At 43.9% G+C, this 25865-nt stretch overlaps 1 long non-coding RNA gene across 1 annotated transcript in view; it reads left to right on the top strand.

Annotated features, from left to right (window-relative positions):
• Nucleotides 1–7707: 7707 nt before the first annotated feature.
• The window catches only part of LOC120987148, a 91785-nt gene continuing 73627 nt past the window's right edge, over nt 7708–25865 (top strand). Inside the window, exons 1-2 of the long non-coding RNA XR_005775933.1 lie at nt 7708–7777; nt 11209–11282. This is a non-coding gene — a long non-coding RNA (uncharacterized LOC120987148). The remainder of the gene's footprint in view (nt 7778–11208; nt 11283–25865) is intronic.

Below are 25865 nucleotides of genomic sequence, written 5' to 3'. Positions count from 1 at the left end.
ACACCAAACTCCCTGAGTTCAACAGAACCTCCGCTGAAGTGTCTCTCACCTCCACCTGGCACAGGTGATTCAGAGTCTCCGGGGCACCCGCTGCACACAGCTTCCTAGCATATAACGACTGACGAAAGCAATAGTTTGTGTCCATGGGTTCCACCGGATGTGGACAGTCAGCTCGTACATGGCCAGGCTCCCGACACCGCCAGCAGACTATTGGAGCTGGGTCCACAGGGGGTATATCTCGGGTGGGTTTGGTAGGCCCAAATCGCCGTGTCTGGGGTGGAGAATTACGGGTTTTGACTACCCCCCTCCCAAAAGAACCCCCTGTAGATTCCGGGTAGCCTGATAGTGCTCCACCAGGTCGACCATCTCGAGAGCATTACCTGGAGAGACCTGGCCGATTCATTGCTGGAGAGGGGGTGGCAAAACCCTCCAGAGCATATCAGCCAACAGACGGTCCAGCATAGCAGTGGGGCTCAAAACTTCAGGCTGTAGCCACTTTTGCAAGAGGTTAAGAAAGTTATAATACTGGGGTCTCACGGCTCAGCCGGTTTAAACCCCCACTGATGCACCCGCTGGGCCCAGACCAACACATTTACCCCTAGATTTGCCAGAATCTCACCCTTGACTTTCTGGTAGTCGGCCGCTTGATCGTCCAGCAAGTCGAAATACACCCGCTGGGAATCGGATGTCAGTAACGAAGTGACGACCTCAGCCCACTGATCTCGGGGTAGATTCTCCCTTGTGGCCCCCTTCTCATACATCGCCAGGTAGGTTTCGACGTCATATGATGGTGTCATCTTGGGGATCGCCGCACGGACCGCTTTCTGGACATCATGGACACTCTGGGACGCTCCTGCCGTCTGTAAAGCCATCACGTGTTGTAACAACAGCTGGTTTATTTCTTGCTGGTGTTGATTAGCCTCCATGAGAGCTTTCATTACAGCCTCCATTCTGTCACGTGACACAGGTTTAAATTTAGCTGGTTTAATCCAGGACATCCAGCCGTACCTGGAAAAAATATTTAGGCGTTTACGCCAACCTCACTGCGTGTGCGTGCTCCAAGCCACCAATTGTGAGGATTCGCTCTAGTAGGCAGGGTAAGTGGACGCAGAACAGAGGCAAAAGAAACAGTGTGTAAAACAAAACTTCAGTGTTTATTCACATAGGAGGAAAAAACTAAGCAAAATTTTTCAGTCTTAGTGTTCGTTCACACAAAGGAAAGTCCAAAGCACAAAAGTCACCTTGTTAGCAGGTATTTTCAGTGGTCCACAACAGGCTTTAGGGGGCCTGTTTCCCCGCTTCCGGCTCTCAGCCCTCTAGCACGGCACCCTGCCTCAGATCCCAAAACAGAGACCTTGATTCTGAGCCCAGCTGCCTATTTAAAGGACAGCCAGGTGCTGCCAAAACCCAGAACGGCACATAAACTCTGGTCCGTTATTTAATCTCACCTGGCTGAAAATCAGCCCTGCCGCCCATGTTGGGAGGAAAATACCTGCCTTCCCAAACAAAACCCCTTGCTATGTCACAGGGGGTTTGAAACGCAGAGTATTTATAGACAAGACAAGACAAGTTCTGAGGTCCCCAATAGTTGTTGAAGGGACTGGGGAGTTTATTGAAGGATAATTGGGGGTGCTGATGTACTGTCACTATTGGTAAATCACTGATAGGGCACAGTGACAGGTCATATACTGTAGTAGGGACCAATGAGGGGTGATGGTGGGGCACAGCGGGTAAGTGGAGTTTCGGGCACACGATCGCTTAAATACAACTTAAATGCATTGTGATTGGTCTGCAGCGAGGAACAGACATATCACAGTGATCTGCGTCCGGGACCACAGCTGATCCCTGGCCGTCGAGCGGGAGTTGTTCGGTCCCCGACACAGTGGCGTAAGTGATGCTTCGGGCGCACAATCTCGGCTGGGGAGCATTTAAATGAATGCTGTGCATGTATGGCGGTAATGCGTTAAGGGGTTAATACTCAGTAATATATAAGAGAATGGTCAGTTTTTTATGCAGTTTTAGAAGCCAAAATCAGGAGTGGATCACAAAAGGAATGAAAGTAAAAAGTACAGATACAATTTCAACTCTTTTTTATATTCACTCCTGCTCATTATTCCCCAAACTGCATCAGAAAACCTACATGTGTGGCTGTACCCTATAACTATTTGGGGTTTGTTTCCTAGAGGTTCTCTATCCTAAATGTGCATTTTGTGTTTTTCTGTTTGTCAATACAGGAATTAATAATGTGTCTAATTCCCAGTAGGACATGAAGGAGGATTTTTGCTACTATAGTGAATTGGACTATAAAACTGATGGGTGATTTGTGTCATCCTTAGTCTGCAGTGATAGTGAAAAATGGCAAACACTTGCTGTAAATTAAATGTGGCCCATTAGAGTTTGTGGATATCCACTGAACCTAATCAAATTCTCATTGCTTTGCTGTACATGAAAGATACTGGGTGAAAATGATCAAAATCAGGTTTTTCACTTTTTAAATACCACTGCTAGTGATGAGCGAAGTTATGAAAAATTTGATTTGGCTGCTTGGCCAAATTTCATAAAGATATTTGATTGGTGACGAATTACTTTGTCATGAGGTGCATTCCTTTATATGTAGCGGGCACAATGACTGAGAACCCCTAAGATGCCATGTTCATCGCTGATTGCGGCATCTGAAATTAAAATTAATGCATTTCAGGGGTTAATCTGGTTAAAAAAATAAATAGATACTCACCTTATCCATTTGCTTGCGAACAGACTGTCACAGCCATCTTGATTGAAGACAATGTGTGAAATCTCGTGCAGGGACGTGATGATGTCATTACTCTGGCCAGGCGCGGTGACATTATCACTGGCCAGCGTGGTGACGTCATGGAATAGATGGCGAATTGATGAGGTGAGTATGTTTCTTTTTTTTTGCCGCCATTTCAGAAAAAATAGATTTGTTACCATGAAGTGCAAGGAAATTCGGATTTGCGGCAAATCTAATTTTTCATGAATTTGTTTGGCTTTGATTCGCTCAATGCTGACCACTGTAACTAAATCTAGTGGAAACTGGTGTTTTTAACACTGACATTACCAGTTAATTAAAAGGGGTGGGATGAGTCCAGGGTGGGTGGTACTATCATCCTCAGCACATTCAACATCATTTGCACCAGAAACTGCTGTAAATGATGACTGAAATCTATGCCAGTTACTAGATGAAGTAGATTTCAGTTTGGCGCATAGACTGCAGGAGGAGGCATTATATTTATGACGAGGTCTGCCAAGTATTGATGAATCAGGGCCGCAGTGTTAGTCAGAAAAGAGCCTACTACATTAAACTTTTTCTTAATTAGAGATATATTTCTGTATGTAGGAACAAGTATTATAAATGTATGTGTGATTTCAATGCATGTCTTCATGTAGTCATGTAGTGTCCGTCCCAGGATTCTTTGCTTCTCTTCTCTTGTGATGTCATACAGTTATGACATCACATAATCACTTAGAACTTTCTACTCTGTTTTCCAGACACTTGTACAGTTAAGGAGAAGGTGGTGAAGCATGTAAACGTGGAAGAGGTGACACAGGAAAGGTAAGTACTCTAATTATCAGAGTTAATACTAATTCTAGGCCAGCAGGTTAATTAGAATCAGGATATTTGTACATGTAAATATGAATTTACGATGTATGATTTTATTAGATTTTGTTACTTTTTTTTTATTACAGATATTTGTTATGCACTTACTGTAAATATATAGCAGTGCCATTGCAGAGACACAAATAGGGCCATTACTAAATAAAAAGTGGCCTATGTCCTATTGCTGCCAAAGTTCAACTTAAATTTTCTGACCTGAAAAATAAAATTTAGACTCAAAGGCTTTGTTCACATCTGCATTGTGTCTTCCGTCAAACAATGGACACCATCATTACTCCGGTTGTGGTGTCATACATGGCGCTCAGAAGGTTTCTGTTCAGTAAATGTCAGTAATCCACCTAGTAAAATAATAAAAAATAAAAATCATTCACTGGTTGATAATTGTGCCTTAGGTCTCATATACACAAACGTATTTTCTTTTCCATGTCCGTCGCAATTTTTTTATTTTGCGGACCATATACGGAAGCACTCATTTCAATGGGTCTGCATTAAAAGGAGAGGTTACTCCGTGTGCATTCCGTTTCCGTATGTCCATATTTCGTTTCTGCAAAAAAATAGAATATGTCCTATTATTGTCCGAATTACGGACAAGGATAGTACTGTTCTATTAGGGGCCAGATGTTCCATTCCGCAAAATACGGAATGCACACGGACCTTATCTGTATTATTTCCGAATCCTTTTTTTGCGGACTGCAAAATACATACGGTCGTGTGCATGAGGCCTTAGTTCCTAACAGTAAGATGTCCTGCTCCTCTGACACTTCCTGCTCCTCCTAGTATTACCATGAGGACTCTAGGCCACATAGATCAAATCTAGATACATGCAATATATTCTGTCCCTGTGCAAATTACAATTTAGGTGAGGCTAAAGAATATTAGTATATTGCAACATGCTTCACAGAGACGTCTTCTGATGATGCCATAGAGACCTGATCTCATAATTGGTTAGAATTCGGTGATGTCTCTACTGGCCATTAGTATAGCTCAGGCCATTGTCATCAGAGGGAGTACACATGAACAACCAGCAGGAGATGTGACAAAGACAAGATGACACAGGAGAGGTACATTAATCCAAATTATCGACCGGAATAGATCCTTCCTAGGGGTGAATTGTACTTTCCTTAGTTTGCAGTGATATTTTTGCCACAGACAACAGCACAACCTTTCAGGAAATCCTAACAGACCCAACTAACCTAAATGGGGTCCATTAAGTTTAGCTGGTATCCATTGAAAATGAATCTGGTGTATATAGCTCTAGTATAAATGGAAGCAATGCCGCAAGTCTGAACAGTGCCTAGTACATTTTGATTTATTGTAATTAGAAATATATTATAGGAATAAGCACCATAAATGCATGTGTGAAATACATGCCCAAATGAGGCAATAGGAGAGATTTAAAGGGGTATTCCAGTTAATACTTTATATTTATTTGTTTATATAATAGGAAATCATATAATTTTCTAATATGCATGTATATAAAATTCAGCTTCCATACCTTTCTTTATATCAGGCAGTTGACCCCCTATATGCACAGTAGAATAGCGTAGCCCGTGGATCATTCTTGTGTAATGTATAAATGGCCTAACTGATACACAGCATCAACCATGTGAGCCCTGACATTCAATAAGCAACAGTGTTAGGTGACATATATGTTCTGGTTAAACACACAGGACCTATCTATGTCATGTCTAACTTTCATTACTGGAAGTCATTTACTTAAGAGTGGCACATCATGTTAGTCTCAGTAGAAACGCTGGGCAATTAATTAAGATCCACACTACTCTTAATAAATTTGCCACATCTGTTTTTTTAATGCCAAAAAACTGGAGTAAAACCTTTGTAAATGTCCGCCACCGAGCTGGCCTTCTGTTCATTTTCTGATGATGTCATATAGGCTTCATAATAGGTTAGAACTTGGTGCTGTGTCTACCAGCCACTATAACAGTATTGTGTCTGAGACATCTTTGGCTCCTCACTTGTCCAGCATTGACCATGGCCAGCCTTAACCTATACAAAATCCCCATCTGGCTGATTCTTCCAATTTTGGTGAAAGAGAATGTCTATCAGAGGAGTCTTCACCTGTGAGGCACTAGATTTAACAGGTATGTGCTGCTACTGTATAGAGCCCTGTGTGTATCATAGTGTCCATCCTGCAAGTCAAATATTAGTGCTACGGCGCATGTATGTATGTATGTTTGTGTGTGGGGGGGGGGGGGGGGATTGGGGGGTTTGAGATTACTTAGAGAATTTGGCCTATACACATTAGAGCTTGGGCTCAGCATCTTTTAGTGCTATAGTAATGCTCCTGCCAGTAAGATGGTGGAATCTAACATATGCCTAGTCAATAGCAAGAAAAGAAACGCTTTTATATTTCTGTCTACATACAGAGCTGTGTAAGGACTTCTATTTTTGATGGACAAACTGTAGTTTTTTTCTGCACCATTTTTGGGCTACATGCGACTTTTCGATCACTATTATTATATTTTTTGGTGGGGAGAAGGTGACCAATAAATACCAAATTGCATGTTTTTATTTAGTTTTCCATTATAGCATCTACCATGCAGAAAATAAGTTTTTTTACATTTTGATAGTTCTGACATATTAGGAAGCAAAGACACCTGTTTTAGTTATATTTTTACATTTTATTTATTTTTACATTTAAAAATGGGAAAGGTTGATAATTTAAATTTTTAGTAATTTCCCACTAAAAATAATTCCCCCATAGGGATCTAGACCTGCAAACTTTTGATCGCTTGTCTCATAGACCATAATAGAGCAAGTTTGAGGTCTGTAGGATTCTGACATGCTCACTGCTAAGCTCTGCCTTGCACAAAGCTTCATAGCTGGTTGACTATGACAGCCTGAAGAACCTTAAGAAGGCCCAGGGCTGTCATGGTAACTGATTGGAGCCCTGTAATTATGCCCCCTCCCTCTGCTTAACCCCACATATGCTGCTATCTCTAGTAAACATTGAATCTGAGCAGTTAAATTACCTGGTTTGGAATGATTGTCGATCTTCATCTTTGTGGGTGAGCTATATAATAAATCCAGCACCCAATGTGCTTAGAGCTAGCTCAGAGCAGCAGCCTACGCCATGCAACCCCTTATGTATAATAACATACAAGAATGTATTTATGTGTAAAGGGATTAATCCTCACTCTCTAGCAGCCCTCTCCCACTATTATGCTCCATGAGATTATGACAATCTGCATGCTGAGCTGTGCTTCGAGCACGGTTTTAAAGGCAGTTAACCATAACAGCCCAAAGACCCTTCAGAAGGCCGAGACACATGATTGTAACTGATTCGAGCCTTGTGATTTCGTTTCAGGGGCTTGGATCTGAAGGAAGAGGCGCCCCCCTCCTTCTGACTAAAGCCATATATGCAACTATCTCTGAGCGGTTGAATGAACAAATTTGGCATCATCGTCAATCCTGGTAGTTATGGCTGCGCTATAGTATAAAGTCAGCATCTGTCGTGTATGGAGCGAGATAACCACAGCAACCTGGTCCATACAACCTTATACACATTATAACGTACTTGATTACTTCATGTACGTGATTATGTGTAAAGGGGTTAACCCCCCAACCCGCCTGTAATACCCCTCTCCCTCAATTGTTTTACTGGTAGTTAGTCATGACAGTCAGGAGACCCTTTCTGAAAGACTAGGGCGGTAAAGGTAACTTACTAAAGCTTCGGAAAATTGCTGCAGGGGCTTGGATTGGAAGGTAGATAAAAATCCCCTCCCTGTGCCAAACCCCTCATATGCAGCTACCGTATCAATATTAAATGTGGCGTTTGAGAGATTAAAAAGACCAGATGTGACATCATCGTGAATCCTGGTCATTGTAGTCCTCTGAGAAATTATGGGTGAAGGGGTTAATCCCCCCTCTCCAATCCTCCTCTCCCATTTTATTCCACTTCCCATCTTCCCTTCTCGATTTGTCTCTCTCTTACCCCCCTATTTTTACATGATACCTGAAATATATAGTTATGTCCCTAGCGTATAAATATTAATGTCTGTAGCATGTAGCAGGAACATATTATCACACCTCTGACTTTTTATAGATGACTGATGCCCAGTGAAATGGTGGAACCTGACATATTCCCTGGTCAACTACAAGAAAAGAATGACAAGACAGGTAATTCATTTTTATATTAATTACTGATAATAATCAGGCTAGACATGAGTTCTAGTCCTGAAGTATCTTTCTGATGTATGTATCACATATATAGTGAATATGATATACAGCCACTTCTATTATAACACAACCATAACTAAGGAACAGAGATGAGGAGGATCCTTGTTCTTTACATCTATCAGGAAAAGCCATGTCTTTTAATTAGGATAAACTTATTATGTTTTTGTAATCATAAATTTAGTGTATGCCCACTGTTCTCACTAACACATTGTGGACGTTAGGGCTAGGGTGGGCAGAAGGAGCACTCTACTTCTGACTAACCCCACATATATTGCTGTCTTTAGGAAACATGGCAGCTGAGTGGTTAAATGACTGGGTTTAGCTTTATCGCTGATCCTGGTAATTTTGGCTGGGCTGTATTATACAGCAATCACCTGTGGTTTGAGGAGGGCCTAAGAACAACAAACTGCTCTATACAACCCCTTAAGGCCTCATGCATACGACCGTTGTGTGCATCCGTGGCCATTGTGCAGTTTTTGGGTCTGTGGAAAAATCGGAAAATGCACCGTTTTGCAGCCGCATCCGTGATCCGTGTTTCCTGTCCGTCAAAAAACATAGGACCTGTCCTATTTTTTTGACAGACAACGATTCACGGACCCATTCAAGTCAATGGGTCCGTGAAATAAAACGGATGCACACTAGATTGGCATCCGCGTCCGTGATCCGTGGCCGTAGGTTACTTTCATACAGACGGATCCGAAGATCCGTCTGCATAAAAGCTTTTTCAGAGATATGTTTTCACTTTGTGAAAACTCATATCCGACAGTATATTCTAACACAGAGGCGTTCCCATAGTGATGGGGACGCTTCTAGTTAGAATATACTACGAACTGTGTACATGACTGCCCCCTGCTGCCTGGCAGCACCCGATCTCTTACAGGGGGCTGTGATCCGCACAATTAACCCCTCAGGTGCTGCACCTGAGGGGTTAATTGTGCATATCATAGTCCCCTATCAGGGGCTGCCATGCAGCAGGGGGCAGACCCCCCTCCCTCCCCAGTTTTAATTTCATTGGTGGCCAGTGCGGCCCCCCTGGCCCCCCCTCCCTCTATTGTAATATCATTGGTGGCCAGTGTGCGGTCTCCCCCGGCTCCCCTCCCTCCCTTTTTTGTATTATCATTGGTGGCCAGTGTGCGGCCCCCGGCCCCCCCTTCCTCCCTCTATTGTATTATCATTGGTGGCCAGTGTGCGCCCCCCCCCCGCCCCCCCCTCTATTGTATTAATATCCCCCCCGATCATTGGTGGCAGCGGAGAGTTCCGATCGGAGTCCCAGTTTAATCGCTCTGGGGCTCCGATCGGTAACCATGGCAACCAGGACGCTACTGCAGGCCTGGTTGCCATGGTTACTTAGCAATATTACAATATTCGACCGGCCGGGACCGGTCGGGAGCTCCTCCTACTGGTAAGTGACAGATCATTAAGCAATGCGCCGCACAGACCTGTCACTTACCAGTAGGAGGAGCTCCCGGCCGGTCACAGACAGCGCAGCAGGTAAGTATGATGCTTCTAATATTGTAATATTGCTAAGTAACCATGGCAACCAGGCCTGGAGTAGCGTCCTGGTTGCCATGGTTACCGATCGGAGCCCCAGCGATTAAACTTGGACTCCGATCGGAACTCTCCGCTGCCACCAATGATCGAGGGGGGGAGAGGGGAGGCCGCACACTGGCCACCAATGATATTACAATAGAGGGAGGATGGGGGGGCCGGGGGGGCCTCACACTGGCCACCAATGATAATACAATAAAGGGAGGGAGGGGGGGCCGGGGGAGGCCGCACACTGGCCACCAATGATATTACAATAGAGGGAGGGAGGGGGGCCGGGGGAGGCCTCACACTGGCCACCAATGATAATACAATAAAGGGAGGGAGGGGGGGCCGGGGTAGGCCACACACTGTCCACCAATGATATTACAATAGAGGGAGGGAGGGGGGGCCGGGGGAGGCCGCACACTGGCCACCAATGATAATACAATAAAGGGAGGGAGGGGGGGGGCCGCACACTGGCCACCAATGATATTACAATAGAAGTAGGGAGGGAGGGCCGGGGGAGGCCGCACACTGGCCACCAATGATATTCAAACTGGGGAGGGAGGGGGGTCTGCCCCCTGCTGCATGGCAGCCCCTGATCTCTTACAGGGGGCTATGATATGCACAATTAACCCCTCAGGTGCAGCACCTGAGGGGTTAATTGTGCGGATCACAGCCCCCTGTAAGAGATCGGGTGCTGCCAGGCAGCAGGGGCCAGTCATGTACACAGTTCGTAGTATATTCTAACTAGAAGCGTCCCCATCACTATGGGAACGCCTCTGTGTTAGAATATACTGTTGAATATGAGTTTCACGCTCTAACTCATATCCGACAGTATATTCTAACAAAGAGGCGTTCCCATGGTGATGGGGAGGCTTCAAGTTAAAATATACCATCGGATTGGAGAAAACTGCGATCCGATGGTATAATAGGGACATAGGGACTCCTGACTTTACATTGAAAGTCAATGGGGGACGGATCCGTTTGAAATTGCACCATATTGTGTCAACGTCAAACGGATCCGTCCCCATTGACTTGCATTGTATTTCAGGACGGATCCGTTTGGCTCCGCACGGCCAGGCAGACACCAAAACGACTTTTTTTTCATGTCCGTGGATCCTCTAAAAATCAAGGAAGACCCACGGACGAAAAAACGGTCACGGATCACGGACCAACGGAAAATACGGTGGTGTGCATGAGGCCTAAGAATAATAACTTACATCGACGTGATTATGGGTAAAGGGGTTAATCACCCTAACTAATTTCCCTCTCCCACTGATGTAGTATATGAGATTATGATACTCTGCCTGCTAAGCTGTGCCATGCACACAGGCAGTTAACCTTAACAGCCAGAAAACCCTTTCTAAAGGTCAAGGGCTGTCATGGTAACTGATTGGAGCTCCATGATTTCTCAGCAGGAGCTTGAGAGAGCCCCCTACCTTTAACTAAGCCCACATATGCCGCTATCTCTATTAAACACGGCATCTAAGCCGAGTTTGGAGTTATCGCCCATCCTTTCCATTTTGGCTGCGCTGTTTTCTACAGCCAGCACCCGTTGCTCATGGAACGGGCTCAGCCCAGCTGCCTGCTCCATACGACCCCTTACGCATAATAACGTACATCTATGTGAAATGGGTGAAGGGGTTAATCCCCCCTCTCCAATCCTCCTCTCCCATTTTATTCCACTTCCCATCTTTCCTTCTCAATTTGTCTCTCTCTCATCCCCCTATTTTTACATGAACCCTGAGATATATACAGTAGTTATGTCCCTAGCGTATTATAAATATTAATGTCTGTAGCATGTAGCAGGAACATATTATCACACCTCTGACTTTTTATAGGTGACTGATGCCCAGTGAAATGTTGGAACCTGACATATTCCCTGGTCAACTACAAGAAAAGAATCACAAGACAGGTTATTCATATTTGTATTAATTACTGATGATAATCAGGCTAGATATAAATTCTAGTCCTGAAGTATCTTCCTGATACATGTGGATATACAGTATGTGGTTTCCATATGTATATCATATACAGACACTGTATATCATATACAGACAGGTAATTAATATTTATATTAATTACTGATAATAATCAGGCTAGACTTGAGTTCTAGTCCTGAAGTGTCTTCCTGATACATGTGGATATACAGTATGTGGTTTCCATAAGTATATCATATACAGACACTTCTATTATAACACAATCATATCTCAGGTATAGAGATAAGGAAGCTTCTTTTTCCTTACTTCTATAATCAGGAAAAGCCACGTTTTTTAATTAGGATAAACTTGTTATGTTTTTTTAATTATTAAATGAGAGTATGCCCATTGTTCTCACTAACACATTGTAGGTGGGAGTTTAGGGCCAGGGTGCTGTCTAGCACCCCACTATCTTATTTATAATGCTCTACCTTACCCTTTCTCCATCTCTCCCCTTTTAGTCTCTGTCCCTTTCTCTAACCTCTTAAAGACAAAGCACATTTTCATCTTTGCATTTAAATTTTTCCTCCCCATATTTCAAGAGCAACAACTTTTAAAATGTTCCGTTTACCTAGCCATATTAGGGGTTATTTTTTTTTGTGAGACAAGATGTATTTTAGTCAGCTTTTTTTTTTACATAAAAATGTAAGCCCCGGTAGAGAGCTAGGATCTGCGCCCTTCTGATCACTTGTTACATTGACCAGAATAGAGCACTATTGTGGTCCGTTAGATTCTGACACGCTCCCTGCTGAGCTGTGCCTTGTGCAGAGCTTTACAGAGGGTTGAACATGACAGTTTGAAGGCCCAGGGCAGTCATGGTTTTCTAATAACCCCACATATGTTGCTGTCTTTAAGAAACATAACAGCTGAGTGGTTAAATAACCGGGTTTGGCTTCATCGCTGATTCTGGTCATTTTGGCTGGGCTGCATTATACAGCCAACACCTGTCGTTTAACCTCTTCAGGACACATGACGTACCAGTACGTCATGATGTCCTGGTACTTAAGGACACATGACGTACCGGTACGTCATGTGTAGTTCCGATCACTGCCGCCTGGCCAGCTGTGATCTGAACAAGGTGCCTGATCAAATCATTGAGCAGGCACCTCGGCTAAATGCGCGCGGGTGGGTCTCGTGACCCTCCCATGTCGGCGATCGCAACAAACCGCAGGTCAATTCAGACCTGCGGTTTGTTGCGCTTTCAGCAGTTTCTGATCCCCGCGGATCAGAAACTTTATATGCCTAAAATATAGTTTTATTCACCCCCCCTGCACCCCCGAACGATTTTATGGCGGCGGGAGGTGCAGGGGGAGGGTTGCGGGTGGTGTGGGCGGTGCGGGAGGCGGGATCGCGATCCCCCGCCCGCCTCCCCTTGAATAATCGTTGGTGGCTAGTGGGTATACCAGGGTGTCAGCACATTGCTGACACCCTGGTATAAACGGCTGACATCTGTGATGCGATGTCAGCCGTTTAACCCTTTCCATTCCGCGGTCCGTACGGACCGCTGTATGGAAAAGGTTAACAGCTCAGGGAGCTCCCTCCCTCTCCCATCGGGCGGCTGCTGTGCCTTTGCAGCCCCTAGATGGAGAGGGAGAGGGCCCCCAGACAGCCCTCAGAGAGCCTCCCTCCTTACCCTTCCCCGTCTGCGCAATTCTGTCCACTACTGAGCAGACGGGGAAGGTTCCCATGGCAACAGGATGCCTTCTCAGGCATCCTGCTGTCCATGGTGCTGAACAGATCTGTGCTAAAGGCATAGATCTGTTCAGACAAAGTGTAAGTAAAATACAGTACAGTACACTATATATTGTACTGTACTGTATTATACAGACATCAGACCCACTGGATCTTCAAGAACCAAGTGGGTCTGGTTAAAAAAAAGTGAAAAAAAGTAAAAAAATAAGTATAAATCAAATTTATCACTGATTAAAAATGAAAAAAAAAAAAAATTCCCTACACATATTTGGTATCGCCGCGTCCGTAACGACCTGATCTATTCAACGGTCATGTTACTTTACCCGAACGGTGAACGCCATAAAAATAAAAAATTAAAAACTATGATGAAATTGAAATTTTGCCCACCTTACTTCCCAAAAAAGGTAATAAAAGTGATCAAAAAAGTCGCAAGTACACCAAAATTGAAGCAATCAAACCGTCATCTCATCCCGCAAAAATCATACCCTACCCAAGATAATCGCCCAAAAACTGAAAAAACTATAGCTCTTAGACTATGGAAACACTAAAACATGAATTTTTTTTGTTTCAAAAATGAAATCATTGTGTAAAACTTACATAAATAAAATAAAAAAGTATACATATTAGGTATCGCCGCGTCCGTATCGACCGGCTCTATAAAATTATCACATGACCTAACCCCTCAGATGACCACCGTAAAGAAATAAAAATTAAAACAGTGTAAAAAAAGCAATTTTTTGTCATCTTACGTCACAAAAAGTGTGATAGCAAGCGATCAAAAAGTCATATGCACCCCAAAATAGTGCCAATCAAACCGTCATCTCATACCGCAAAAAATGAGACCCTACTTAAGATAATCGCCCAAAAACAGAAAACAATTTCTGAAGGTCAAGAGCTGTCATTGTAACTGATTGGAGCTCCATGATTTCTCAGCAGGAGCTTGAATCGGAAGGTAGAGAGAGCCCCCTCCCTTTGACTAAGTCCACATATGCCGCTAGCTCTATTAAACAAGGCATCTAAACCTGGTTTGGAGTTATCACCCATTCTTGCCATTTTGTCTGTGCTGTTTTCTACAGCCAGCACCCGTTGCTCATGGAACGGGCTCAGCGCAGCTGCCTGCTCTATACAACCCGTTACGTATAATAACGTACATCTAGTACATCTATTTGATTATGGGTGAAGGGGTTAATCCCCCCTCTCCAATACTCCTCTCCCATTTTATTCCACTTCCCATCTTCCCTTCTCAATTTGTCTCTCTCTCATCCCCCTATTTTTACATAAACCCTGAGATATACAGTTATGTCCCTAGCATGTTATATGTGGATATACAGTATGTGGTTTCCATATGTATATCATATACAGACACTTCTATTATAACACAACCATATCTCAGGTATAGAGATAAGGAAGCTTCTTTTTCCTTACTTCTATAATCAGGAAAAGCCATGTCTTTTAATTAGGATAAGCTTGTTATGTTTTTTTAATCATTAAATAAGGGTATGCCCATTGTTCTCACTAACACATTGTAGGTGGGAGGTTAGGGCCAGGGTGCTGTCTAGCACCCCACTATCCTATTTATCATGCGCCACCTTACCCTTTCTCCATCTCTCCCCTTTTAGTCTCTGTCCCTTTCTCTAACCCCTTAAAGACAAAGCACATTTTCATCTTTACATTTAATTTTTTCCTCCCCATATTCCAAGAGCAATTACTTTTTAAAATGTTCCGTTTACATAGCCATATTAGGGGTTATTTTTTTGTTGTGAGACAAGTTGTATTTTAGTCAGCTTTTTTTTTTTTTTTTTTTTAGAAAAATGTAAGCCACGGTAGAGAGATAGGATCTGCGCGTTTCTGATCGCTTGTCACATAGACCAGAATAGAGAACTATTGTGGTCCGTGAGATTCTGACATACTCCCTGCTGAGCTGTGGCTTGTGCAGAGCTTTACAGGGAATTCAACATGACAGCCTGAAGCCCACGGCTGTCATGGTTTTCTACTGGAGCCCCATGATTTAGCTGCAGGGGCTCAGATAGAAATGCGGAGGGAGCCCCCTCCCTCACCACACATATATCTTAATTGCTATTGATTGTGTCATCTGAGCAAAAAAAGGACCAGGGTGGGTGTCATGGCTGATTCTGGTCATTGTGGTCAGGTTCCGGCTGTGTTATACAGCCAGAATCTAATGTGTTTGGAGTTAGATCTGAGCAGCAGCCTGCTCCATGCAACCACTTATGCATAATACAGTACATGTATGTGATTATGCATAAAAGGGTTAATCCCCCCCTAACTAATCCCCCTCTCCAACTATTGCAGTGCATAAAATTATGACACCCTGCCTGTTAAGCTGTCCCTTGTGCACTGTATTATACGCCGTTAACCTTGATAGCCCGAATCCTTTAAGAAGGCCCACGGCTGTTGTGGCAACTGGTTGGATCTCCGTGATTTTTCTGCAGAGGCTTGGATAGGAAAGCAGAAGGAGCCTTTTTTATCTGCCTAACCCCACATATGCAGCTATCTCTTTGAAACCCTGAATCTGAGCAGTTAAATGGCAGCGTTTGGCATCATCGCTGATGCTGGTAATTCTGACTGTACCATATTATACAGCCAGCACCCATCATGTATGGAGCGGGCTCAGCGAAGAAACCTTCTCCATACAACCCATTACGAATTACCATGTACATGTACGTAATTATGCGCGAATGGGTTAAATCCCCAAGACACACACTAATACCCCTATCCCACTATTGTGGTCCAAGAGATTATCACCCTCTGCTTGCTAAACTGTGCCTCGTGCTCAGTTTTTCAGGCAGTTAACCAAGACAGCCTGACGACCCTTTCTAAAGGACCAGGGCTGGCATGGTAACTAATTGGATCTCCGTCATTTCTTTGCTGGGGCTTGGTATGAAAGGCCGAAGGAGCTCCCTCCTTTTGCCTAACCCCACACATGCAGCTATCTCTACTAAACGTGGCATCTGAGATATTAAATGACCAAGTTTGAGGTCATTGCGGATCTAATCATTTTGGCTGGCCTGTATTGTACAGCAAGCACACATCGTGTATGGAGTGGGCTTAGTGACGTAACCTGCACCATACAACCCCTTAAGCATAATTAGGAACATGAACGTGATTATGTGTGAAGGTTATGCGTGAAGGGGTTAATCCCCCTCTCCTGCTATGGTAGTCCATGAGATTATTATACTCTGCCTGTGAGCTTTAGGTCACATGGCAGCTGAGTGGTTAAATGACCGGGTTTGGCTTCATCGCTGATCCTGGTCATTTTGGCAGGGCTGTATTATACAGCCAGTACCTGTCGTTTAAGGAGCGGCCTAAGCGCAACAAACTGCTCTATACAACCCCTTAAGAATAATAACGTATATCCACGTGATTATGGGTAAAGGGGTTAATCACCCTAACTAATTTCCCTCTCCCACTATTGTAGTATATAAGATTATGATTCTCTGCCTGCTAAGCTGTGCCATGGTCACAGTTTTACAGGCAGTTAACTATGACAGCCATAAAAACCCTTCCTGAAGATCAAGGGCTGTCATGGTTACTGAATGGAGCTCCATGATTTCTCAGAAGGAGCTTGAATAGGAAGGTAGAGAGAGCCCCCTCCCTTTGACTAAGCCCACATATGCCACTATCTTTATTAAACACGGCATCTAATCCGAGTTTGGAGTTATCGCCCATCCTTGCCATTTTTGATGCACTGTTTTCTACAGCCAGCACCCGTTGCTCATGTAATGGGCTCAGCTCAGCTGCCTGCTCCATGCAACCTTTTACGCATAATAACGTACATCTATGTGATTATGAGAAAAGGGGTTAATGCCCCCTCTCCAATACTCCTCTCCTATTTTATTCAACTTACCATCTTCCCTTCTCAATTTGTCTCTCTCTCAACACCCTATTTTTACATGAACCCTGAGATATATAGTTATGTCCCTAGCGTGTTATAAATATTAATGTCTGTAGCATGTAGCAGGAACATATTATCACACCTCTGACTTTTTATAGGTGACGGATGCCCAGTGAAATGGTGGACCTGACATATTCCCTGGTCAACTACAAGAAAAGAATCACAAGACAGGTAATTAATATTTATATTAATTACTGATAATAATCAGGCTAGACATGAGTTCTAGTCCTGAAGTATCTTCCTGATACATGTGGATATACAGTATGTGGTTTCCATATGTATATCATATACAGACACTTCTATTATAACACAACCATATCTCAGGTATAGAGATAAGGAAGCTTCTTTTTCTTTACTTCTATAATCAGGAAAAGCCATGTCTTTTAATTAGGATAAACTTGTTATGTTTTTTTTAATCATTAAATGAGGGTATGCCCATTGTTCTCACTAACACATTGTAGGTGGGATGTTAGGGCCAGGGTGCTGTCTAGCACCCCACTATCTTATTTATCATGCTCTACCTTACCCTTTCTCCATCTTTCCCCTTTTAGTCTCTGACCCTTTCTCTAACCCCTTAAAGACAAAGCACATTTTCATCTTTGCATTTTATTTTTTCCTCCCCTTATTCCAAGAGCAATAACTTTTAAAATGTTCCATTTACATAGCCATATTAGGGGTTATTTTTTTTGTGAAACAAGATGTATTTTAGTCAGCTTTTTTTTTACATAAAAATGTAAGCCCCGGTAGAGAGCTAGGATCTGCGCCCTTCTGATCGCTTGTCACATAGACCAGAATAGAGCACTATTGTGGTCCGTTAGATTCTGACATACTCCCTGCTGAGCTGTGCCTTGTGCAGAGCTTTACAGGGGGTTGAACATGACAGCCTGAAGACCCAGGGCTGTCATGGTTTTCTACTGGAGCCCCATGATTTAGCTGCAGGGGCTTGGATCGAAATGCAGAGGGAGCCCCCTCCCTCACCACACATGGCTGGGTGTCATGGCTGATTCTGGTCATTGTGGTCAGGTTCCGGCTGTGTTATACAGCCAGAATCTAATGTGTTTGGAGCCTGCTTTATGCAACCACTTATGCATAATACCGTACATGTATGCGATTATGCATAAAAGGTTTAATCCCCCCCTAACTAATCCCCCTTTTGCACTATTGTGGTGCATGAAATTATGACACCCTGCCTGTTAAGCTGTCCCTTGTGCACTGTTTTATACGCCGTTAACCATGATAGCCCGAAGCCTTTAAGAAGGCCCAGGGCTGTTGTGGCAACTGGTTGGAGCTCCGTGATTTTGCTGCAGGGGCTTGGATAGGAAAGCAGAAGGAGCCTTTTTCCTCTGCCTAACCCCACATATGCAGCTATCTCTATGAAACCCTGAATCTGAGCAGTTGAATGACACAGTTTGGCCCCATCGCTGATACCGGTAATTCTGACTGTACCATATTATACAGCCAGCACCTATCATGTATAGAGTGGGCTCAGCGCAGTAAACTGCTCCATACTACCCGTTACGCAATACCACGTACATGTACGTGATTATGTGTGAATGGGTTAAATCCCCAAAACACACACTAATACCCCTATCCCACTATTGTGGTCCAAGAGATTATTACCCTCTGCTTGCTAAGCTGTGCCTCGTGCTCAGTTTTTCAGGCAGTTAACCAAGACAGCCTGACGACCCTTTCTAAAGGACCAGGGCTGGCATGGTAACTAATTGGATCTCCGTCATTTCACTGCTGGGGCTTGGTATGAAAGGCCGAAGGAGCTCCCTCCTTTTGCCTAACCCCACACATGCAGCTATCTCTACTAAACGTGGCATCTGAGATATTAAATGACCAAGTTTGAGGTCATTGCGGATCTAATCATTTTGGCTGGGCTGTATTGTACAGCAAGCACACATCGTGTATGGAGTGGGCTTAATGACGTAACCTGCACCATACAACCCCTTAAGCATAATTAGGAACATGAACGTGATTATGCGTGAAGGGGTTAATCCCCCTCTCCCACTATTGTAGTCCATGAGATTATTATACTCTGCCTGCTGAGCTTTAGGTCGTGAACGGTTTTACAGGCACTTAACCATGACAGCCCAAAACCCCTTTTTTAAGATCTAGGGCTGTCATGGTAACTGATTGGAGCTCCGTGATTTCATAGCAGGGGCTTTGATCGGGAGGCAGAAGGAGCACCCTCCTTCTGACTAACAACACATATGTTGCTGTCTTTAGGAAACATGGCAGCTGAGTGGTTAAATGACCGGGTTTGGCTTCATCGCTGATCCTGGTCATTTTGGCTGGGCTGTATTATACAGCCAGCACCTGTCGTTTAAGGAGCGGCCTAAGCGCAACAAACTGCTCTATACAACCCCTTAAGAATAATAACGTATATCCACGTGATTATGGGTGAAGGGGTTAATCACCCTAACTAATTTCCCTCTCCCACTATTGTAGTATATGAGATTATGATACTCTGCCTGCTAAGCTGTGCCATGGTCACAGTTTTACAGGCAGTTAACTATGACAGCCATAAAACCCTTTCTGAAGATCAAGGGCTGTCATGGTAACTAAATGGAGCTCCATGATTTCTCAGAAGGAGCTTGAATCGGAAGGTAGAGAGAGCCCCCTCCCTTTGACTAAGCCCACATATGCCACTATCTTTATTAAACACGGCATCTAATCCGAGTTTGGAGTTACCGCCCATCCTTGCCATTTTGGCTGCACTGTTTTCTATAGCCAGCACCCGTTGCTCATGTAATGGGCTCAGCGCAGCTGCCTGCTCCATACAACCCCTTACGCATAATAACGTACATCTATGTGATTATGGGTAAAGGGGTTAATCTCCCTCTCCAATCCTCCTCTACCATTTTATTCCACTTCCCACCTTCTCTTCTCAATTTGTCTCTCTCTCACCTCCCTATTTTTACATGAACCCTGAGATATATAGTTATGTCCCTAGCGTGTTATAAATATTAATGTCTGTAGCATGTAGCAGGAACATATCATCACACCTCTGACTTTTTATAGGTGACGGATGCCCAGTGAAACGGTGGACCTGACATATTCCCTGGTCAACTACAAGAAAAGAATCACAAGACAGGTAATTAATATTTATATTAATTACTGATAATAATCAGGCTAGACATGAGTTCTAGTCCTGAAGTATCTTCCTGATACATGTGGATATACAGTATGTGGTTTCCATATGTATATCATATACAGACACTTCTATTATAACACAACCATATCTCAGGTATAGAGATAAGGAAGCTTCTTTTTCTTTACTTCTATAATCAGGAAAATCCATGTCTTTTAATTAGGATAAACTTGTTATGTTTTTTTTAATCATTAAATGAGGGTATGCCCATTGTTCTCACTAACACATTGTAGGTGGGATGTTAGGGCCAGGGTGCTGTCTAGCACCCCACTATCTTATTTATCATGCTCCACCTTACCCTTTCTCCATCTTTCCCCTTTTAGTCTCTGACACTTTCTCTAACCCCTTAAAGACAAAGCACAAATTTCATCTTTGCATTTTATTTTTTCCTCCCCTTATTCCAAGAGCAATAACTTTTAAAATGTTCTATTTACATAGCCATGTTAGGGGTTATTTTTTTTGTGAAACAAGATGTATTTTAGTCCGCTTTTTTTTTAACATAAAAATGTAAGCCCCGGTAGAGAGCTAGGATCTGCGCCCTTCTGATCGCTTGTCACATAGACCAGAATAGAGCACTATTGTGGTCCGTTAGATTCTGACATACTCCCTGCTGAGCTGTGCCTTGTGCAGAGCTTTACAGGGGGTTGAACATGACAGCCTGAAGACCCAGGGCTGTCATGGTTTTCTACTGGAGCCCCATGATTTAGCTGCAGGGGCTTGGATCGAAATGCAGAGGGAGCCCCCTCCCTCACCACACATGGCTGGGTGTCATGGCTGATTCTGTTCATTGTGGTCAGGTTCCGGCTGTGTTATACAGCCAGAATCTAATGTGTTTGGAGCCTGCTCCATGCAACCACTTATGCATAATACCGTACATGTATGCGATTATGCATAAAAGGTTTAATCCCCCCCTAACTAATCCCCCTCTTGCACTATTGTGGTGCATGAAATTATGACACCCTGCCTGTTAAGCTGTCCCTTGTGCACTGTTTTATACGCCGTTAACCATTATAGCCCGAAGCCTTTAAGAAGGCCCAGGGCTGTTGTGGCAACTGGTTGGAGCTCCGTGATTTTGCTGCAGGGGCTTGGATAGGAAAGCAGAAGGAGCCTTTTTCCTCTGCCTAACCTCACATATGCAGCTATCTCTATGAAACCCTGAATCTGAGCAGTTGAATGACACAGTTTGGCCCCATCGCTGATACCGGTAATTCTGACTGTACCATATTATACAGCCAGCACCTATCATGTATAGAGTGGGCTCAGCGCAGTAAACTGCTCCATACAACCCGTTAAGCAATACCACGTACATGTACGTGATTATGTGTGAATGGGTTAAATCCCCAAGACACACACTAATACCCCTATCCCACTATTGTGGTCCAAGAGATTATTACCCTCTGCTTGCTAAGCTGTGCCTCGTGCTCAGTTTTTCAGGCAGTTAACCAAGACAGCCTGACGACCCTTTCTAAAGGACCAGGGCTGGCATGGTAACTAATTGGATCTCCGTCATTTCACTGCTGGGGCTTGGTATGAAAGGCCGAAGGAGCTCCCTCCTTTTGCCTAACCCCACACATGCAGCTATCTCTACTAAACGTGGCATCTGAGATATTAAATGACCAAGTTTGAGGTCATTGCGGATCTAATCATTTTGGCTGGGCTGTATTGTACAGCAAGCACACATCGTGTATGGAGTGGGCTTAATGACGTAACCTGCACCATACAACCCCTTAAGCATAATTAGGAACATGAACGTGATTATGCGTGAAGGGGTTAATCCCCCTCTCCCACTATTGTAGTCCATGAGATTATTATACTCTGCCTGCTGAGCTTTAGGTCGTGAACGGTTTTACAGGCACTTAACCAGACAGCCCAAAACCCCTTTTTTAAGATCTAGGGCTGTCATGGTAACTGATTGGAGCTCCGTGATTTCATAGCAGGGGCTTTGATCGGGAGGCAGAAGGAGCACCCTCCTTCTGACTAACAACACATATGTTGCTGTCTTTAGGAAACATGGCAGCTGAGTGGTTAAATGACCGGGTTTGGCTTTATCGCTGATCCTGGTCATTTTGGCTGGGCTGTATTATACAGCCAGCACCTGTCGTTTAAGGAGCGGAAGCGGCCTAAGCGCAACAAACTGCTCTATACAACCCCTTAAGAATAATAACGTATATCCACGTGATTATGGGTGAAGGGGTTAATCACCCTAACTAATTTTCCTCTCCCACTATTGTAGTATATGAGATTATGATACTCTGCCTGCTAAGCTGTGCCATGGTCACAGTTTTACAGTCAGTAAACTATGACAGCCATAAAACCCTTTCTGAAGATCAAGGGCTGTCATGGTAACTAAATGGAGCTCCATGATTTCTCAGAAGGAGCTTGAATCGGAAGGTAGAGAGAGCCCCCTCCCTTTGACTAAGCCCACATATGCCACTATCTTTATTAAACACGGCATCTAATCCGAGTTTGGAGTTACCGCCCATCCTTGCCATTTTGGCTGCACTGTTTTCTATAGCCAGCACCCGTTGCTCATGTAATGGGCTCAGCGCAGCTGCCTGCTCCATACAACCCCTTACGCATAATAACGTACATCTATGTGATTATGGGTAAAGGGGTTAATCTCCCTCTCCAATCCTCCTCTCCCATTTTATTCCACTTCCCACCTTCCCTTCTCAATTTGTCTCTCTCTCACCTCCCTATTTTTACATGAACCCTGAGATATATAGTTATGTCCCTAGCGTGTTATAAATATTAATGTCTGTAGCATGTAGCAGGAACATATTATCACACCTCTGACTTTTTATAGGTGACGGATGCCCAGTGAAACGGTGGACCTGACATATTCCCTGGTCAACTACAAGAAAAGAATCACAAGACAGGTAATTAATATTTATATTAATTACTGATAATAACCAGGCTAGACATGAGTTCTAGTCCTGAAGTATCTTCCTGATACATGTGGATATACAGTATGTGGTTTCCATATGTATATCATATACAGACACTTCTATTATAACACAACCATATCTCAGGTATAGAGATAAGGAAGCTTCTTTTTCTTTACTTCTATAATCAGGAAAAGCCATGTCTTTTAATTAGGATAAACTTGTTATGTTTTTTTTAATCATTAAATGAGGGTATGCCCATTGTTCTCACTAACACATTGTAGGTGGGATGTTAGGGCCAGGGTGCTGTCTAGCACCCCACTATCTTATTTATCATGCTCCACCTTACCCTTTCTCCATCTTTCCCCTTTTAGTCTCTGACCCTTTCTCTAACCCCTTAAAGACAAAGCACAAATTTCATCTTTGCATTTTATTTTTTCCTCCCCTTATTCCAAGAGCAATAACTTTTAAAATGTTCCATTTACATAGCCATATTAGGGGTTATTTTTTGTGTGAAACAAGATGTATTTTAGTCAGCTTTTTTTTTAACATAAAAATGTAAGCCCCGGTAGAGAGCTAGGATCTGCGCCCTTCTGATCGCTTGTCACATAGACCAGAATAGAGCACTATTGTGGTCCGTTAGATTCTGACATACTCCCTGCTGAGCTGTGCCTTGTGCATAGATTTACAGGGGGTTGAACATGACAGCCTGAAGACCCAGGGCTGTCATGGTTTTCTACTGGAGCCCCATGATTTAGCTGCAGGGGCTTGGATCGAAATGCAGAGGGAGCCCCCTCCCTCACCACACATGGCTGGGTGTCATGGCTGATTCTGGTCATTGTGGTCAGGTTCCGGCTGTGTTATACAGCCAGAATCTAATGTGTTTGGAGCCTGCTTTATGCAACCACTTATGCATAATACCGTACATGTATGCGATTATGCATAAAAGGTTTAATCCCCCCCTAACTAATCCCCCTCTTGCACTATTGTGGTGCATGAAATTATGACACCCTGCCTGTTAAGCTGTCCCTTGTGCACTGTTTTATACGCCGTTAACCATGATAGCCCGAAGCCTTTAAGAAGGCCCAGGGCTGTTGTGGCAACTGGTTGGAGCTCCGTGATTTTGCTGCAGGGGCTTGGATAGGAAAGCAGAAGGAGCCTTTTTCCTCTGCCTAACCCCACATATGCAGCTATCTCTATGAAACCCTGAATCTGAGCAGTTGAATGACACAGTTTGGCCCCATCGCTGATACCGGTAATTCTGACTGTACCATATTATACAGCCAGCACCTATCATGTATAGAGTGGGCTCAGCGCAGTAAACTGCTCCATACTACCCGTTACGCAATACCACGTACATGTACGTGATTATGTGTGAATGGGTTAAATCCCCAAGACACACACTAATACCCCTATCCCACTATTGTGGTCCAAGAGATTATTACCCTCTGCTTGCTAAGCTGTGCCTCGTGCTCAGTTTTTCAGGCAGTTAACCAAGACAGCCTGACGACCCTTTCTAAAGGACCAGGGCTGGCATGGTAACTAATTGGATCTCCGTCATTTCACTGCTGGGGCTTGGTATGAAAGGCCGAAGGAGCTCCCTCCTTTTGCCTAACCCCACACATGCAGCTATCTCTACTAAACGTGGCATCTGAGATATTAAATGACCAAGTTTGAGGTCATTGCGGATCTAATCATTTTGGCTGGGCTGTATTGTACAGCAAGCACACATCGTGTATGGAGTGGGCTTAATGACGTAACCTGCACCATACAACCCCTTAAGCATAATTAGGAACATGAACGTGATTATGCGTGAAGGGGTTAATCCCCCTCTCCCACTATTGTAGTCCATGAGATTATTATACTCTGCCTGCTGAGCTTTAGGTCGTGAACGGTTTTACAGGCACTTAACCAGACAGCCCAAAACCCCTTTTTTAAGATCTAGGGCTGTCATGGTAACTGATTGGAGCTCCGTGATTTCATAGCAGGGGCTTTGATCGGGAGGCAGAAGGAGCACCCTCCTTCTGACTAACAACACATATGTTGCTGTCTTTAGGAAACATGGCAGCTGAGTGGTTAAATGACCGGGTTTGGCTTCATCGCTGATCCTGGTCATTTTGGCTGGGCTGTATTATACAGCCAGCACCTGTCGTTTAAGGAGCGGCCTAAGCGCAACAAACTGCTCTATACAACCCCTTAAGAATAATAACGTATATCCACGTGATTATGGGTGAAGGGGTTAATCACCCTAACTAATTTCCCTCTCCCACTATTGTAGTATATGAGATTATGATACTCTGCCTGCTAAGCTGTGCCATGGTCACAGTTTTACAGGCAGTTAACTATGACAGCCATAAAACCCTTTCTGAAGATCAAGGGCTGTCATGGTAACTGAATGGAGCTCCATGATTTCTCAGAAGGAGCTTGAATCGGAAGGTAGAGAGAGCCCCCTCCCTTTGACTAAGCCCACATATGCCACTATCTTTATTAAACACGGCATCTAATCCGAGTTTGGAGTTACTGCCCATCCTTGCCATTTTGGCTGCACTGTTTTCTATAGCCAGCACCCGTTGCTCATGTAATGGGCTCAGCGCAGCTGCCTGCTCCATACAACCCCTTACGCATAATAACGTACATCTATGTGATTATGGGTAAAGGGGTTAATCTCCCTCTCCAATCCTCCTCTCCCATTTTATTCCACTTCCCACCTTCCCTTCTCAATTTGTCTCTCTCTCACCTCCCTATTTTTACATGAACCCTGAGATATATAGTTATGTCCCTAGCGTGTTATAAATATTAATGTCTGTAGCATGTAGCAGGAACATATTATCACACCTCTGACTTTTTATAGGTGACGGATGCCCAGTGAAAT

This window comes from Bufo bufo, chromosome 1 (genome assembly GCF_905171765.1).
Source record: "Bufo bufo chromosome 1, aBufBuf1.1, whole genome shotgun sequence".
Classification (NCBI taxonomy): domain Eukaryota; kingdom Metazoa; phylum Chordata; class Amphibia; order Anura; family Bufonidae; genus Bufo; species Bufo bufo.
Note: the sequence above shows the minus strand (reverse complement) of the source record. Positions and strands in the feature narration are given on the sequence as shown.